Source organism: Delphinus delphis, chromosome 9 (genome assembly GCF_949987515.2).
Source record: "Delphinus delphis chromosome 9, mDelDel1.2, whole genome shotgun sequence".
NCBI classification, from domain to species: domain Eukaryota; kingdom Metazoa; phylum Chordata; class Mammalia; order Artiodactyla; family Delphinidae; genus Delphinus; species Delphinus delphis.
The window spans coordinates 16,253,281-16,270,374 of record NC_082691.1 but is presented as its reverse complement, the minus strand read 5'-3'; the positions used below and the strand labels follow the sequence as shown (position 1 = coordinate 16,270,374).

At 41.7% G+C, this 17,094-nt stretch overlaps 1 protein-coding gene and 1 long non-coding RNA gene across 4 annotated transcripts in view; one reads left to right on the top strand and one right to left on the bottom strand.

Annotated features, from left to right (window-relative positions):
- The window catches only part of LOC132430597 (uncharacterized), a 91,915-nt gene extending 90,589 nt beyond the window's left edge, over window positions 1-1,326 (bottom strand). The window contains exons 1-2 of the long non-coding RNA XR_009520535.1: window positions 1,221-1,326; window positions 348-479 (exon numbers count right to left, since the gene is read on the bottom strand). This is a non-coding gene — a long non-coding RNA (uncharacterized lncRNA). The remainder of the gene's footprint in view (window positions 1-347; window positions 480-1,220) is intronic.
- A 2,265-nt stretch (window positions 1,327-3,591) lies between these two features.
- The window catches only part of STARD3NL (STARD3 N-terminal like), a 50,437-nt gene continuing 36,934 nt past the window's right edge, over window positions 3,592-17,094 (top strand). Inside the window, exons 1-2 of one of the 3 annotated variants that reach the window (XM_060020226.1) lie at window positions 3,675-3,730; window positions 4,424-4,479. The gene's annotated coding sequence lies outside the window, so the exon portion shown is untranslated. Of the gene's footprint in view, window positions 3,731-4,423; window positions 4,480-17,094 lie in introns of all 3 variants that reach the window. The other 2 variants (XM_060020227.1, XM_060020228.1) reach the window with 2 other exon arrangements.

Here is a 17,094-nt window from a genome sequence, read left to right as displayed (position 1 = left end):
GCACCATCGAGTTCTAATTGCTTAAAAGGCATGTGATATAGATCAGTTGCACAACCAGAGACATCTTCTTACTCTGACATTGCTTCATTCGGTTCAATCACCACTTTCTCTTTACAGCATCTGTATTTTCTAGATAATTCCTAAAGATTTCTGGAATACAAAATTCAGGGCTAAAACCTCTCATGGGCTGCTTCAGTAGCTGTGGTGTCCCAAAGCCCAAACCTGGAGTGGGCAGAGAAGTTTTTGGGCTCAGGCGCCTGGCCTGGGGGAGTGTGAGGTGAGGGCTGAGTTGAGCTGTACTTGGGGATGGGGAGAGGGAGATCTGCAGTTGTAGCAGCACCTCTTACCTGCACACACGTGGCCCTCTTATGGCACCAACCATCTGAAAGGCAGACACCAAAGTCCAGCCTAGCCCGCGGCTCACACAAAGTTCAGAGGGAGGAGCTGGTGATGCAACATCATCATGGAAAACATTAGGCCTGGAAATAAGTCAGTCACAGAATAACAGATACTGCATGATTCCACTTAAATCAAGTATTTAGTACAAACTCATAGATGCAGACAATAGAATGGTGGTTGTCAGAAGATGGGAGAGGAAAAGATGGGGAATTTTTCAATGGTTATAAAGTTACAGTTATATACAAGACTAATAAGCTCTAGAGATTTGCTGTACAACACAGAGCCCATGGTTAACATAGGTTGTTGTTTACTTAAAAACTTAGGACAGTAGATCTCTTGCTATGTGTTCTTACCACAAAGAAAAAAGCAAGGGGACACAAGAAATATTTTAGTGGTGATGGACACTTTTTTTAAAATTTTATTTTACTGAAGTATAGTTGATTTACAATGTTGTGTTAGTTTCTGGTGTACAGCAAAGTGATTCAGTTATATATGTGTGTGTGTGTATTTAAATACACACATATATAAATTTTTTTTAATATTCTTTCCCATTATGGTTTATTACAGGATATTGAATATAGTTCCCTATGCTATACAGTAGGACTTTATTTTTTATCCATTCTGTATTTAATAGTTTACATCTGCTAATGCCAAACTCCTAATCCATCCCTCCCCCTCTCCCCTCCACCTTGGCAACCACAAGTCTGTTCTCTATGTCTGTGAGTCTGTTTCTGTTTCATAGATAAGTTCATTTGTGTCATATTTTAGGTAGTACACATAAGTGATATCATATGCTATTTGTCTTTCTCTTTCTGACTTACTTCACTTAGTATGATAATCTCTAGGTCCATCCATGTTGCTGCAAATGGCATCATTTCGTTCTTTTTCATGGCTGAGTAGCATTCCATTATAGATATATACCACATCTTCTTTATCCATTCATCTGTCAATGGACATTTAGGTCATTTCCATGTCTTGGCTATTGTAAATAGTGCTGCTATGAACATAGGGGTACATGTATCTTTGTGAATTAGAGTTTTGTCAATGGATATGTTTATTACCTTGTTTGTGGTAATGGTATCACAGGTCTATGCATGTGTCCAAACTCATTAAAATGTATCCATTAAATCTTTGCAACTTTTTGTATATTGTTTGTCTCAATAAAGTTGAAAGCAAAAAACAAACAACAAAAAAAGATGAACACAAAAATGAGAATATCGAGTGCTGGCAAAGATGTGGAGCTACTGGAATTTTCATTCACTGCTAGTGGAATGTAAATTGACAAAACCAAAAAGCTATTTGGCAGTGTCTACTAATACTGAATATATGTACATCCTGTGGCACAGTAATACTACTCCTAGGTATATATCAAAATCAAATGTGTAACTATGCACATCAACAGACAGGTATAAGAATATTCATAGCAGCAGCATCATTTGTAGTCACCCCAAACTTTAAACAACCCAATGTTAAGCAATATTAGAATAGATAAAGAAATATGGGGATATATACAAGTATGAAAATGAATAAACTACTAATATATTCTTTACTATGGATCAATCTTACAAACACATTATTGAGTGAAAAGAGCCACACAAGAGTACATACTATGTGTGGCCATTTATAACCATTGGAAAGCAGGCAAAACTAATTTTGGTGATAAAATTCAGAACAGTGACCATTTCTGTATGGGTTGCAATGACTAAGATGGAGCACAAGGAGAGCTTCTATATTGCTGGTAAACATTTAACATCTTGGTCTAGGAGGTGGTAACACACGTTCGTTTACTTTGTTACCAAGATACCTGCTCGGGATTATTGCACTTTTGTACATATGTTATCTCTTAACAACTTTTCGCACATCCATTCAGAAAATTTTAAAAACTATATTTCATCAATTTTGGCGAGGGTGCAGGGAAGGGGTGCTCATTTATTTATGGTAGTAATGTTAGTTGTAACAGCTACTTTGAGGAGTAAATAGAGGGAAATCTACTACTGAGATTGAAAATGTGCATACTCTATCCAGTGGACCCACGTTAGTATCTCTACCTAGAGAACACTTGAATATATGTGCAAAAAGGCACAAACACACGTTGAAGGTAGCAACGCTTCTAACAGAAAACCAAAAAAGAAACAAACTATGGATAGAGGGTAAGGGAATCATAAATTAAATCTATTGGTTCTGAGAACTACTACGTAGTATTTTAAAAGAATGAGATAAAGTTATATAGAGATATGGAAAGATCTCGAGAATATAATGTTGATTGGGGAAAAAAATTACATCTACACATATTTAGATGCAGAGGAACTAGGAATCACCATATAGGGACTGGTTTGTAATTCCTGCCTGAAAAGGATTAGCCTAATGTGTGATGTTTACATTTATGGTTATGTATAACTTAACATGAGTTAATATCAGCAACCCGGACTCAGGCACTAACTTCAACAGGCGAACCGAGTGCCTGAGGACCTGGAAGCGGAAGGAGAACGTTCACTCTGTAAGCTCCTATTGCCTCCTGTATTTGGACGATGTAACTGTAGCATCTATTGGAAAAAAAGGTTCATTAAAATATAATGTGAAGTCAAACAATGATTAAAGGATGCCAATTTCATGCGAAAACCGATACAAATATAATTGAATGTGACTACTATATTAAGACTGAGGTGTTAGTTAAGCGATAGAGCGCAGAGAAAGGGTGTGTCCTAAGTCTGGAGGGGTCTGAGGAGAAGTCAAAGCTGAGGTGACTCTTGAACAGAGAAACTGAAATGTCCTACTTTTTCATTCCTGGAGAGCCCGGAGGCCCTGAAATCCAGTCCCATGATTATTTTCCAATCCCCACCGAGCGACTGGAGGAAGGCGGAAGAATGGTTGAGGAGGGAGAAGCGACGTGTCACAAAACGGTGTGGTACGGGTTTACGGCAAACCCAACCAGCCGGAGTTCCAGATTCCCACTCTCTCCTCAGGGCAGGCCGGCCCGCCCTCTCCCGCCTTCCCGCGACGCTTACTGGGCAGTAGATTATTGACAGAGTCACTCACCAATCGCTGCTCTGCTACGGGGGGGCACTCAGGCCCTCAGCCTTGTCTTTGGTCCCTCCGGCGAGATGCAGCCTCTGTGCGTCGACGTCAGCGTGCTGACGTCACGGCCCGGGTACTCGAGGAGCCGGGGGCCGCTGTCCGCGGGCGGTGGGCTGCGCGACGTCTGCAGGGCTCGATTCCCGGTCCGGCCCCGCCGAGCTCCGCCCCTCCGCCCGCGAAGACTGCAGCGGGCGCAGCCACAGAGCCGCTGTCGCCGGGCCAGCCTAGGGCGGCCGGCCCGGAACCACCCGATGAGGTAGGCTGGGTTTCTCGTCACCCTATTTGACAGATTGGAAAACTGAGTCATCCGGGATCAGATGATTTGCCCGGGACTCACTGGAGACCCGCGAACGGAGACCAGAGCCGAGCGTCCGGTTGTGTTTGTTGAGCCCTCGCCGTCCTCCGGGGAGGAGGAGGGGCTAGGCAGGCTGTATTTATAAAGGGTACGAAAGTGAAGTTGCAGATTGCGGAGCCCCTTTTCATCCAGGGTTTGGGCTGGGATTCAGGGGATGGATGCAGGTAGCGAGGTCTCCATTCCTTAACCCTGCGGACCCCGAGGAGCCCTCGGTGGGGTCCAGACTGGTGCTGGCCCCTTGGGCCCTACAGAATGACCAAGAATGGTTACTGGGGTGATGCGTGGATTATACAGACAAGGTCGGTTACTGACCTCTTTTATTCATCAAGAAAAGCTGTGTTCGAAACAAAATTGAAAAATTAAAGCTCAAGTCCCGAATGTTCTGGCTCTGGTTTCAGTTCACTGCTTTGCCCACTCGTGGGTATCTGGCCATATTTTGAAATCTCAGTAGCATGCTTATTTTTGTTTTAGGATTAGAAAGGGATTCTCTCTCTCTCTCTCTCAGTTCAAACATGAGTTAACATTGTGGAACTTTTCTTATCACTCTCTTCGTGTGCCAATTGTTCACCATGTCATGTGTCTTCTATTTCACAGATGGAATCACTGAATTCATCACTTGACTCAGTAATAGTTTGGATAAGTTTAGCAAGGTAACAAAGTAACAGGTCGCACCTCTCAATACTAATACTGGAATTAGTTGTTTGTTTCTCAGAATTCTTTGTTGAGAAGGGTTCTGAAAGATAATTCATATATATATATATATATATATATATATATACACACACACACACACACACAGTCTACCCATACACCCTTACAAAACAAAACAACTTAGGGTACCGTTGCTTTATTGATGGGTTCTAATAAGGTGGGGCATAATTCATGCTCATAAAGTGAAAATGTGTACTATAGGATATATGTATCCATATGTAGTATTTTGTACTGTGAAGAATTTATTCTCTTTAAATCTTGCTGTCTGAGACATTGACCTTTTAAGACTGCATTATTGCATAAAACTGCATTAAAGAAATGAAATTAAAGCCGCTTCAGGGGACTTTTCCTTACTAAGGTTCACAGAAGAATGGTTATTATCATTTGACTTTAGTCTTTGGAAAATTTATCTGATGAGTGCCTCATCTATGCCATGCTTTGTTTTAGATGTTGGGGATTGAACGCTGAAACGTTTAGATAAGGATCCTGCCCTCAAGACCTTCCATTTTGGTGGAGATACTATAAATATATAAACAAAAATGACAATTTTAGATAATGATAAATGCTAGAAAAAAATATTACAGGGGAAGGGGCTGGAGAGTGACTGGGATGTGGATGGAAGTTTAGATGTGGGTGATCAGAGGAGATTCCTTGAGGAAGTTTGGAGGAGACCTGAGTGTTTAGAATGAGTCAGCCATGGGAAGATGACTGGAAGTTTCCAAGCAGAAATTACAGTGCAAAGGAGCTGAAGGAAAAAGGAGCTTGGCATGTTCCAGGGATGGATGAAAGGCTGTGTGGTTGGAGTGAGGTGAACCTAGGGGAGAGGGAGATGGGGGAGACACGGGGAGGAGATGACGCTCAAGAGGTAGGCAGGACTGAGGTCATCTGAACCCCAGGTAAGAATTGCAACCAGACAAAGGAAATAGGATTTAGATATAGTCAAAGCTCTCCTTTTTTTTTTTTTTTTTTTTTTTTTGCAGTAAGCTCTCCATTTTTTTAAGTGACATTCATAGAAGCTAACCAGCTCTCTGCTTTATATTGGTTATGAAATCATTACATGTATATATTTTTTACCGATGGTCCTCTTTCTTAATGGAAAAATGTCTTCTTCCCTCAAGCGCTGTGTCCCAAGCTGTTTCTTTCCTGTTCATTCTTATTACTGGCAGGACTCTGAGCCTCTGCTTATCTTCCACTCCCTGCTTTTATCCTTCCTGCTCCCAAGCACGAGTCCTCTCCAGTGTTGATGTGCAGACATTAAGTCCCTGCACTTCCCCACGCAGAGTTCTAGGAAACTGCATTGTCAAGTGGATTACTGTTTTCCATTAAAACTTTTATTACTGACCAGAGACTTAACGTCTGCCTTTATTTAGTGCCTACGATGTACCAGGTGCATTATATACATTCTGATCCTTCTAACCTTCTACTGTAAATCTTATCCCTTCTTGGTGGAAGAGGAAGCTTCTGCCTCAGGCCACCCAGGTGGTACTGAGGGAGCCCAGGTTTGAAACCAGTTAGCCTGCCCCCAAAGCCCATTCCATGCTACTCCACCTCACCGCTTCCCGAGTACATAACAACTACAAACCTCTGTTATTTGAAATTAATATTTTATGAAATAGCATTTTAGGGATCGTGATTCAATCCTCTTAGTTTAAAGGTGAGACTGTGGAGGCCCATTGATATTCGGTGCTTTTCAAGGCAGAATTGGCACCAGATTCTCGCCCTGCTGATTCTCAGCCTAGTGTTCTTGTTTGCTTGTTTGTTTGTTTTTCTGCTATACTTACTTCATGAAAGTCCCTTCACAAGGAGTTTCTGTATACACAAAAATATAATTTTTCAGCATCATGAATTTACTGTCCATAACCTCATACAAGGCAATTTTTAAAAGATGAAACAGTGCTGCTTCTTGGGCTAAAATAACCCCTTGTTTTATTTTACTTCTCTTTTTCAGCAGTGAGCAGGTGTAAATATTCTGGATGAATCTTGGTTCTCTTAGTAGAAAGTGGTTTCAAAATGACTTTAAAATTTAAGTTTTAACTTCACAAATCTTTGTAAGGGAGTTTTAAATTTACTGTTTTCCCAGCTTTAACCATTTGCTTACAAGTATGGGAATATTGCCGAGTGTTTGCTGGCTCAGAGTTTCTGCTGGCAAGTAGAGTTTCTTCCTATAATTGAGGAAGCTGTTGGGTCAGCTCAGGAATACAACTTCTCTTTCTTAGTGTAATGTATTACCATTTTTAAAAAATGAGTAAAAATCAGTTCCTAAATTATATGGCTGGAAAATGGGTTACTTTGTTTCTACAATTTAAAAATACCCATTCTTTATTTCTAAGGTTTGCTTATTTTATTAATTATGATGGGGATATGGTTGATGAAAAATAGTAAATTAAAAAATAGCTAAATTTACTTTCTGGTGGCTTTTTGACTCTCCTATAACTTAGTGGAGATTGTCTTTTCTATTAGTCAAATCAGAATAATGTTATTAGAATTAGTAACACCTTCTTTCTTAAACATTGGAAGATATTTAAATTTAGCCAAAAGAGAGCTTTTGCTCTTTAAGTCATCTACGGGCTGTTTTGACTGAGTATCTCTATCCTTTAAGATTGCTCATGCAACTGACCTCCACTTTCTGAAGGTCCAGGCTGTCATGATTTGGACTCAAATTATAGTGCGTCCTTCCACCATGAACTCAGTGCCCCAAACTGGACTCCTGGCCTTTCCAGCTTTAGTGCCATTGCTTGTGCTCTGCCTACAGCCTGGTATGCCTTCTAGATGGACAAACCCAGACAAAGTTCTACCTGTGCCTCTGTTTCCATCTATGCTCCTTCCTCAATGAGATACTTCCTGTATCTCTTTAATGGAAGCCTTCTCTTTCACAACATTTTTGGTAGTCTTTCTCGTGACGGTTTACCAATCTTGGTGTCTTTGGTAATACACTATATTGTATGTGGGTATTCAAATATATGTTGACTTGAGCTTAAAAGGGACTTAACAATTCATGTTAGACATGCAAAGATTTTTGTAGATTATAGAGCCCTGTAGTTTATAGTTTAGCTCTTTTAGATTTGTAGAGCTTTTATTGCCTCCTCTTTGCGGGAAGCATTGTTATGCTTTTCTTGGCTTTGATTCAGTAGAACCTCTTTCCTGTTTTCAGTTGAGGGTCTGACTGCTACAGCTACCAAAGGGTCCCTTGAGAGGAACTCACCTCTTTGGGCTGTAAATATTGAAGACACATTGTTGCAAATAAAAATCAGTGTTCTCTGTGTTTATGGCTTTAGAAAAAAATAACAGTAATTCCAGTTTTTAATAGTGAAGATGAGAAAACTGAAGCCCAGAGGACTAGCCAGGGGGTCCTGTAGTGCCAGGCAGGGGAGCCTGGTCAGCACTTGTGGTTCACGGCGGCGGGGGCCAGTGTGGGCCAGCACTCGTGCTGATGTTCTGCTGCAGAATTCCTGGTAGCCTATTAAGAGTGTATCAGGGCTTCCCTAGTGGTGCAGTGGTTGAGAGTCCGCCTGCCGATGCAGGGGACATGGGTTCGGGCCCCGGTCCGGGAAGATCCCACATGCCGCGGAGCGGCTGGGCCCGTGAGCCATGGCCGCTGAGCCTGCGCGTCCGCAGCCTGTGCTCCGCAACGGGAGAGGCCACAACAGTGAAAAAGATTATATCAGTACAGCTTAGGCCCTTTCCGGATTGTTACACTTGCTTTGCTAGTGAGTTGCCCTGGATCTGGGAGACACCTCTTGTTGTGACTCACGGTCAAAGCAGGACCTCTCACCAAGGATCCCGGACTGAGCTATTTAAGCCCGTGGGATCTTCCTGGGCAAGCATTGGTTGGTATTGGGTTTGGCAGGCTCTTTAGTTTAAAACCTCTCTCTTCTACTTCCCCTCTCATCACAGTTTTCCAAAAAATATCTTGGGACTGGTGGGCATCCTTTGTATTAAACTTGGAGTTTGGAGGAAATCAGTCTAGTGCCTTCTAAGTTGCGGTAATTACGGGTTTCCACGTCCCATATTTTCTAGGACAGTTTACTTTTCAGACACTGTGCATTGTTGCTCACTAGAGCATGTTCTTGTTTGCTTTTTATTTCAGGAAAATGTATTCTCATAATTCTTTTAATTAATCAATCACTTGCTGAATTAATGATGTAGAACCAGAGAATTTCAAGTTCATTTTCCTATCGGTATGGTATGTTAAATTCTTCCAAGGGAACACAAGGAGCTCTTGAGAAATTAGAATCTTCTCCAGCTGAGGTTGGAGCACCAGCCAGGACTTGCTTATGTTATTATTAATAAAAACTGACACTTAGGGCTTCCCTGGTGGCGCAGTGGTTGGAAGTCTGCCTGCCAATGCAGGGGACGCGGGTTCGTGACCCGGTCCAGGAAGATCCCACGTGCCGCGGAGTGGCTGGGCCTGTGAGCCATGGCCGCTAAGCCTGCGCGTCCGGAGCCTGTGCTCCGCAACGGGAGAGGCCACGACAGTGAGAGGCGCGTTCCACAAAAAAAAACCCTGACCCTTAGGGCTTCCTCTGTGTCAGGTGCTGTTTTAAATGCTGTGGGTCAGGGTTTCTCATCCTCAGCACTGTTGACATTTTGGGTTGGATAATTTTTTGTGGTGGGAGCTGTCCTGTGTGTCATAAGGAGTTTAGCAGCATCCCTGGGCTCTATGCCCTGGGTACCAGGGGCCCCTCCCCTAGCTGTGACAACCGAAAATGTCTGTCGACAAGCCAGCTGTCCTGAAGGGGGTAGTGAGCAGAGTCCTTCCCTCCACAGCCCAGACACCTTGAGAACAACTGCTTTATATAAACTAATTTATTCCTCTCAACAGCCCTCTAAGGTGGGTCATATTATTGTCCTCATTTTATGGAAGGAGAAGCTGAGGCATAGAGTGGTTAAGTAACTTGTCCGAGATTACACAACTAGTCAACAATCATACTGGATGTGAAACCAGGCACTGCTCTTCGTGAACCCTGGCCCAGCGTATCCAACAGACTGGGCGCAAACTGTTAGGAATCCAAAGACCCATGTAAACCAGGGGACAAAACAAATGCCAGTGGCATCAAGCAGGGCTGTGAGGTGGCTGGAGGGAACTGGGGAGCCTTGCCAGAATTGTCTGTTTTTCAAGAGAAGCTAGAAATCTGGATTTTATTTGTGTGAAAAAATTCTTATCTTTTAATATTGGCAATTCAGTGTTTACAAAACATCGTGCAAGCCACTAGACAGGCAAAGAGTATCACCTACATATGGACAAGATTTGGTCCTGGGCCATTAAAGTTTGTGGTCTCTTTTTGTGGAGACTTTGCAGCAATATAACATTATAGAGAATTGTATATTCATTTGATGAGGGGCAAGGAGGTAGATTCTCTGTGGAGAGCGAAAGTTTCGCTTCTTGGAAGGCTCTGAAAATAAGGATGGGTGGGTGGAGCTTCTAGCTAGAAATGGTTGTCTTGCTTTCTTATAAGCCAAAAGAGTGCGAGACTTAGGCTGGCCATCTGTCACACTTTGAAATGTTAATGCTCTGCTGCCCAGACTCAGTTTGCAAGTTCTGTACTTTTATGTCCTCCAGCAGCATCACTCATAACAGTTTCTTTTATGACCTCTGCTTGTCCAGGTGTTAAAACCCATATCTTATATGACACTGAGAAAACATAAATTCTGGAATTCAGTGGCTATATCCTGGAGAAATGAACCACAACCATACCTCACTTTTTTAACAGCCAGTAAGCAGTTGAGTATGCTTTCACTCTATAGGTAAGACCAGGCTGTCTGCCTGCTTTAGTAGCAGATGGAATTCTGCTGGCCTTTGCAGCATTTTCCTTGAGCCTGTGTGCCATCATGCCCCTGCTCTGGTGTGAAAAGCAAACTCCTTTTCTTATGCTGACTTTTCATGGCCTCCAGATCTGTCCTGTCCTTCAGTCCCCAGTACCTCCTAAGACTCCCTCACGTGGGCCCCTCCCCCACTGTGGCCCAGTCTCCAGAACTTGTTCCTGGTCCTCCTTTGTTTTTAATTTCCTCTAGTCTGCCTCTTCCTTGCTATATGTCACCTTTTCATTTCTTCTGAAGACATACATTTTCTCTTAGGCCAGCTTTTTTTTTTTTTTTTTTTTTTGCGGTTCACGGGCCTCTCACTGTTGTGGCCTCTCCCGTTGCGGAGCACAGGCTCCGGACGCGCAGGCTCAGCGGCCATGGCTCACGGGCCCAGCCGCTCCGCGCCATGTGGGATCTTCCCGGACCGGGGCACGAACCCATGTCCCCTGCATTGGCAGGCGGACTCTCAACCACTGCGCCACCAGGGAAGCTCTAGGCCAGCTTTTTCATCAAGCCTTTTCTAGCCACAAGAACTTAAAGTTTGGTCCTTTAGACTTATAGCTATCTTAGGCTTTAATTTCTAATTATTTGTATAAGCATTTTACCTCCTTTATAAAACTGTATTTTACTTGAGGATAGGGAACAGTCTTTCCCATCTCACTTTTTCCCCATGGCATCTAGCATAGTGTTTTACATAGGGTAGATACTTAATATGTTTCAGTTTATTCACTGGAGTCTGGTAGGTTCCCACTCATACAGTGATCTCTTCCCTTTCTTTCCATATATTTGTATCAGTTTATAATATAGTGTGTTGTTAGAGGGACTTCACTAAATAGAATTCAGAATATGTAGGAAAAAGTGATGACCAAATTAATTTGGGGAGGTTGGAGCATCTTTATTAATTACATTGTCAGTGCTAGTAATCGGAGATGAAATATCCTTGGCTTATTTAATATAATGTATTAGAGCTCCAGACAACTGTGTAAACTTGTCTAACTTTAGGTAGCAAGCACCTAGACTCCATACTTTTATACAGTGATATTTGTAATTCATGAATTTAACAAACAAATTGAATGCCTAAAACATGGCCACGCATTTCCCTAGGTGCTAAGGGCACAGAAATGTCTTCTAGGAGCTTTTGGTATAGTACTGAGAATAAGACATGTAAACAATATGTGAAATACATATGAAAGATTAGAAGGGCTGGTAAAAAAAGATAATATATCAGTGGGATCAGAGAAGATTTCATTGAGGAAGTGATCCTTAAGCTTCCTTGAGCAATGAATAGGCTTCTATTGCTGTTAATCATTTGGCAGTTGGAGGGAAAGGCACTCCAGGCAGAAGGAGTATTAGGACAAAGGCACGGATGGTGCAACCACCTCGTGGACAAGGGAGCCAACAATGAGTTAGTACATCTAGAGCCCTGGGTGTGAGGGAAATGGAGTTTTGAGTAGAGGGAGGAAATGGTTTATTCAGGCTTTCATTTTAGAAAAGCTAGCATGAGAATGTTTTGCAGATAGTAGACTGAATTACAGAGTAATGTGGATAAACGCTGATTGGGAAAACCATGGAAAAGACTGATGAGAGCTATTAGGAGGAATGACACAGTCACCAGTTAAGAATATAATGTTTGGAAGATAGAGCCAGTAGCAGAATCACATTTAACACATTGTCTTAATACAAGGTGTAAATGAGATCTTACTGATTATTATTGGTTAATTTTTCTTACCTTAAACATTTGTGAAGTATTTATAGGTAGTGTATATATATTATACATCAATGTCAGTATTTTTAAGTCATTCTTAAAATTTTCTTTTTTGATTTTGTAATTGTTTATTTCTTATTAATTATTTGAGAGCAAATAATTTGAGAGCAATTATTTGGAGACATGCTAGTTTCAAACCTCTATTGAGAACCTTGTGAGCTTAAACAGGTCTTACTTTAGTGATATCCTCTGCCTCTGTAACATGTGTTCCCAGCCCATTCTCATTATTAGGCTGTAGTTCATACTCTATTTTCTGGATATATTAGCTTGTAGTTGTATTGACTCTTATAATTAGTGGTCTTTGTTTCTGTGATCCTGTTTCCTGAAGCACAAGCTAGGTTGATAAAGTCCTCTGATGCTGATCTCTCAAGGCTCTGTGTTCCTTTGTGGCCGCCTAAAAAGTCTGATGAAGAAAGAGGAAAGGGTACTGGTTTAAATCTCAGTGTCAAGATTTGAGATTGACTTTCCTTCCAAGTCACATGCACCAAGCTTTGAACCTCAAACCTTGACTTACGGTAGAGATTAGTGATTTTTTTAAAGAACTGTGTTTTACCCATGTCTCAAATTATGGGAGATAACGTATGTAACTTCTGCCTGTTGGTAGATACCCCCGTGCAAACATGCCAATGGCCTTCCCTTTTATTGACTTGCTCTAGTTTGTGAGATACGAAGTTGGCCTCAGATAACTCCGGGGGCAGTTGATGTTACATCTTCCCTAGCATTGCTACTAGTGTGCCACTTCTACCAGCTGTAGAGCCACTACAGGAGCAGTGAGTAGAGGATGGCTCTGACAACTAGAGCGACACTTGCAGGAACCCTTATCCTGCCAGAGAAGGAGTCTTGTGTTGTTGAATAAAAAGAAATGCATCTTGCCTCTAAATATCCACCTTGGCTTTGCTGTTTGCTCATCAGCTAGCTACTTATAGTTTAGCTTCTGTTTTCTCTGCATAGAGAAGATAGGTCTGGGGAGGCCTGCTAGGAATGTGTTCTTCACACGTTCTTAATTCTAGTCTTTGAGATGAAGAAAGACAGTTACTAAAACAAGTTGTACACCTTTAGCTACCTTCCTATGGTTCCTAGGAGAGCAGTGAGCTCACTGCCTTGAGATATTATTGATTTTCAGATCTAGATCAATAAGATCATCAGTTCCACCCTGAGAATTGAAAGCGTTTGTTGGAAAATTGCTTGCAGTAAGTACTGAAGAAGTGGCATTACATAGTGCAAAGGTGTCCTTGTATGCACTGGAGTATATTTCAAGTTTCTTAACTGAGGGACCTTCATCTGTCTAGATAGTAATATGATGTTGATTCCATTATTGCCAAGGCTGGCAACACATCTCTTAAGAGGAAGGTTTAAATATTCATGAGAATATATGCACTAAGGAGCAACATGGTTCCTCTGAATTACTGTCAGCTGATGGTTGACTGGTTGACAGTAATAATGAGGTTAAAATTGGGAAAAATAGTGGTAACTCCATAATAACCGTTCGGTATTTTTGTGATTTTTAGGAAAGCTAAAAATAGATTTAGTTCTATGGGAAGAAAAAAAAGTCCTGGAAAATGATAGGCAGTCAGCAACCAAAAAAAAATCAGCAGTCTTTTGACTTGTGGAAAAGACTGACTCATGAAGGAAAATGAGGTTATGTGTAGCTTCTGTGATTGGGAAGATTAAGACAAAGGAGTTTCTAGGTAAGCTGTGGCGAAAATATTTGAGTGTAGGAGTTAAAGCTGAAGCTTTAACAAGCTGCAAAGTCAATTTGAGCACCAGGAGAGATCTATTAGGAGGAGAATCAGAGGCTGGAGAGAGACAGTAGAAGCTGGAGGAAGGTAGCTATAGTAACTTTGTTGTTCCAGTGATTCCGGGCCACTTGATAGCAGCTTCTGAAAAAGATGAGAGACAAATAAAGTAGTGTTCTTGTTTGTCAGAGGCCATCTTGAGAGAGACTTTTGAAAAATGGTGAGGTGTAGCTATAACATTCCAGCCATCTGACTCAACCAGTGCTGGTGATGTAACTGGCTACCGAGTTGTTGAGCCCTGCAGGGTGATCTAACAACATGTACCACCCAACATGACTTTGACCACTGTGTGGCCTATTTTCATTTTGCCAACCTATGATCTTTGGAAGAACAGATATACATTGTCAAAGGACCTTCCTCTGTCCAGCTGGCCCATCCTCCCCTGGACCAAGCAACATCCCACTGGCATGGTTACTGTCAAGAGTATACACTTGATTTCTTTCCCCTCTCTCCGGTCGCTCCCTTGTAGTATTTATATATCTGCTTCCTTGACTGTTTGGAAGTTTTTGTGAGAGCAGGGAAACTCTTGCATTACCTTTTGGATCCTTTAAAATATCTGCTTGGAGTTTTACATTCTGTAGGTGTTCAATGCTTATTATTTAAGAAAATGAGAACTCTTAGAGGATTTAAATAGGGCCTGCCTCATAATTATTTTCTGTTCTACAAGTAGATGCACTTTCTTTGGTTTTTTCCCCCTTCTTCTTTTATGGAGAGAAAGGAGAACATTCTGATTTCTGTTGTGTCTCATGGCTGTTAATAATTTCCATCTGAATGCTGTTGACTCCCTTTCTGTTTCTCTCTCAGACTTCTCCCCTGAACTCCTGACTCATATCCAACTGCTTACTTTTATTTCCACTTAGATATTAATAAGCATCTTATACTCCATGTGTCCAAAGTGAGCTGATGTTCTCCCTCAGAGTCGCCCCTCCTGTAGCTTCTCCCTTTCAGTAAATAGTGAGTCCATCCCTCCCTTCCCACAGGCTATAAATCTGGCAGCTCTCCTTTAGTCCTCCCTTTGTCCTGTATCCCATGCCCAACCCATCCCCTACTGCTTTTGGCTCTGTGTCTGGAACCAACCACTATCACCACCCTCATCTACTAAGGCAGTATGTCCTCCCTCTCCTGAATTATTGCCATAGTCCCCTAAAGGGGCTCCCCGCGTCTGTGCTTCTGTCAGCCAGAGCGTCTCCTAAAGCTTCAGCTGCATCAGCCTTCTCTTCTACTGAAAAGCTTCCAGTGTCTTCCCATCTCTTTCAAAATCTTTACTGTGGCCTCTGATGCGCCACAAGGCCGCCCCAAGTTGTTGACTTCTCCGTTAATCACCTCCCGCTGCTCTTCCATGCTGTCGGCTCCTGCAAAGCTGGAAGCTAACGACCTGCTGAACTCCTGCCTGGCCCGCACCACCCCACGCTCAGGCCCGTGCCTGTCCTCTTTCTCCACCTGCCCTGCTCTTTCTTCTGATACTGCCTGTGACGTCTCTCCCTTATCACCTGCTAGTCCTTGCTCCACCTCTGTTCACCTGTAAATGACCTCAGTGAGCTCATCCAGACCAAGCAGTGTACGGTTACAGGGCTCCTCTGTTTATCCTGTGTCCCTGCACTCTAGAAGGTAAGCTCTGTGAGGGGAGAAAATTCCTTCAGCTTTATTCATTGCCGCATCCCCAGTGCTCAGAGGAGGACCTGATATGTTTTTGGTAGTTCAAAACCTATTTGTGGAGTTAATGAAGTAGATGCGGTATATTCTCGGCAAACTTTGAATGTTCAAAAATTATCAAGTGCAATTTTTAAATCTTATAGTATACATCCAGGTTCAGTTTCTTAATAAACGTTTTAGATTTGCCTCATAAATTATGAAAACATCAATATGTATTTACCCAGCTATCTTTAAATCTTAGTATTTCCCTCTATATGTCAAATAAAAGTTCACTAATATTTCTAATATTGCTATAGAAATAGGTCACTTAGAAATTAAGTTGCCATAAGAACAGGTTTGGGCTTGGGAGATAAATTAGTGTCTGTGAGGGGAGCGACTTAAAAACACCATCACATACTTGTTTTCTGCTTTAATTCTTCCAAGTCATTGATGCTAGTTTCTAAATAAATTTGAGTCTTGAAACATGCTGTCAAAAAGTTAACTTCTCTTTATGCACACACAATTACTTTTATCTGTTGATATTAACAAATTGTTAAATGAGATGAGACTGCAAGAAATGACCTAGAGCTTGATTAGAGAGCCTTAATGTGTGTCGAGGGGGAAGAGGGCAGAACACATAGCAGCAGAGTGAGCAGACTTATCAGGATGGAATAAAATGTTTCATTACCTCCCAAATCAATATGAACAACAATAGAAAATATGACACCTGGAACGTAAGTATTAAGAATAAAACCATGGAATTGATACATAGAGATATTACTATGGAGTTGGAGTTCTAAATTCTTGAAGCAAAGTAAGAGAAAGAAGGGAGTGCAGTTGAAATGTAGGTCCCAGTGGAATAAGTCAGCTGCATGAATAAAACAACACATGGTGCCCACAAGCCTCGGTGGATGATGCGTTGTAAAAGATCCATCTTTCCCCAGGTGTCTGGGAAGAGTATAAGTACTAACATACGGAACAAGTGAAGGATAAAGTTGGCCATTAAAAGCTTACAGTAAAGTTATGTCTTGTGCACATTTTCACTAAAGACCGGAGCAAACTTGAGACCCCAAACTGTTGCATGGTGTGCACTCCGTTATTTCATTTAAGCCTTGTGACGACACAACAACAGCAAAAGACTATTATTAGGTATTTGGTATTGGCTCAAAATCCAGACAGAATGACTCCTGTCTGCAGTCACAAGCACTTTAGAAGTGTTCATCCAATCTCCATTTGTGTCCAAGAAATTTGATAGTTTTATTAGGGGCAGAATGATTTGGATGCCCAGAAATCTTATATAGGTTTTCCTTTGAGTCTATCAGTGTGTCTCAAAGTGTCACATACCTAGGAATTATTACACAGAGGTATGTGTACAAAATCCACATGCATTCTCTTTTATAGAATGAGTTGTGAAGTTTTCTAAGATGATTCCAGTTGCTTATTCTGCTCTTAAAGGTAGCTCATACTTACAGTAAAGTTAATTTAATGAATTTTTGCAGTGAAAATTTGTCTTTATTCATGTTTATATAAACACACACACAACATACACATATGTATAC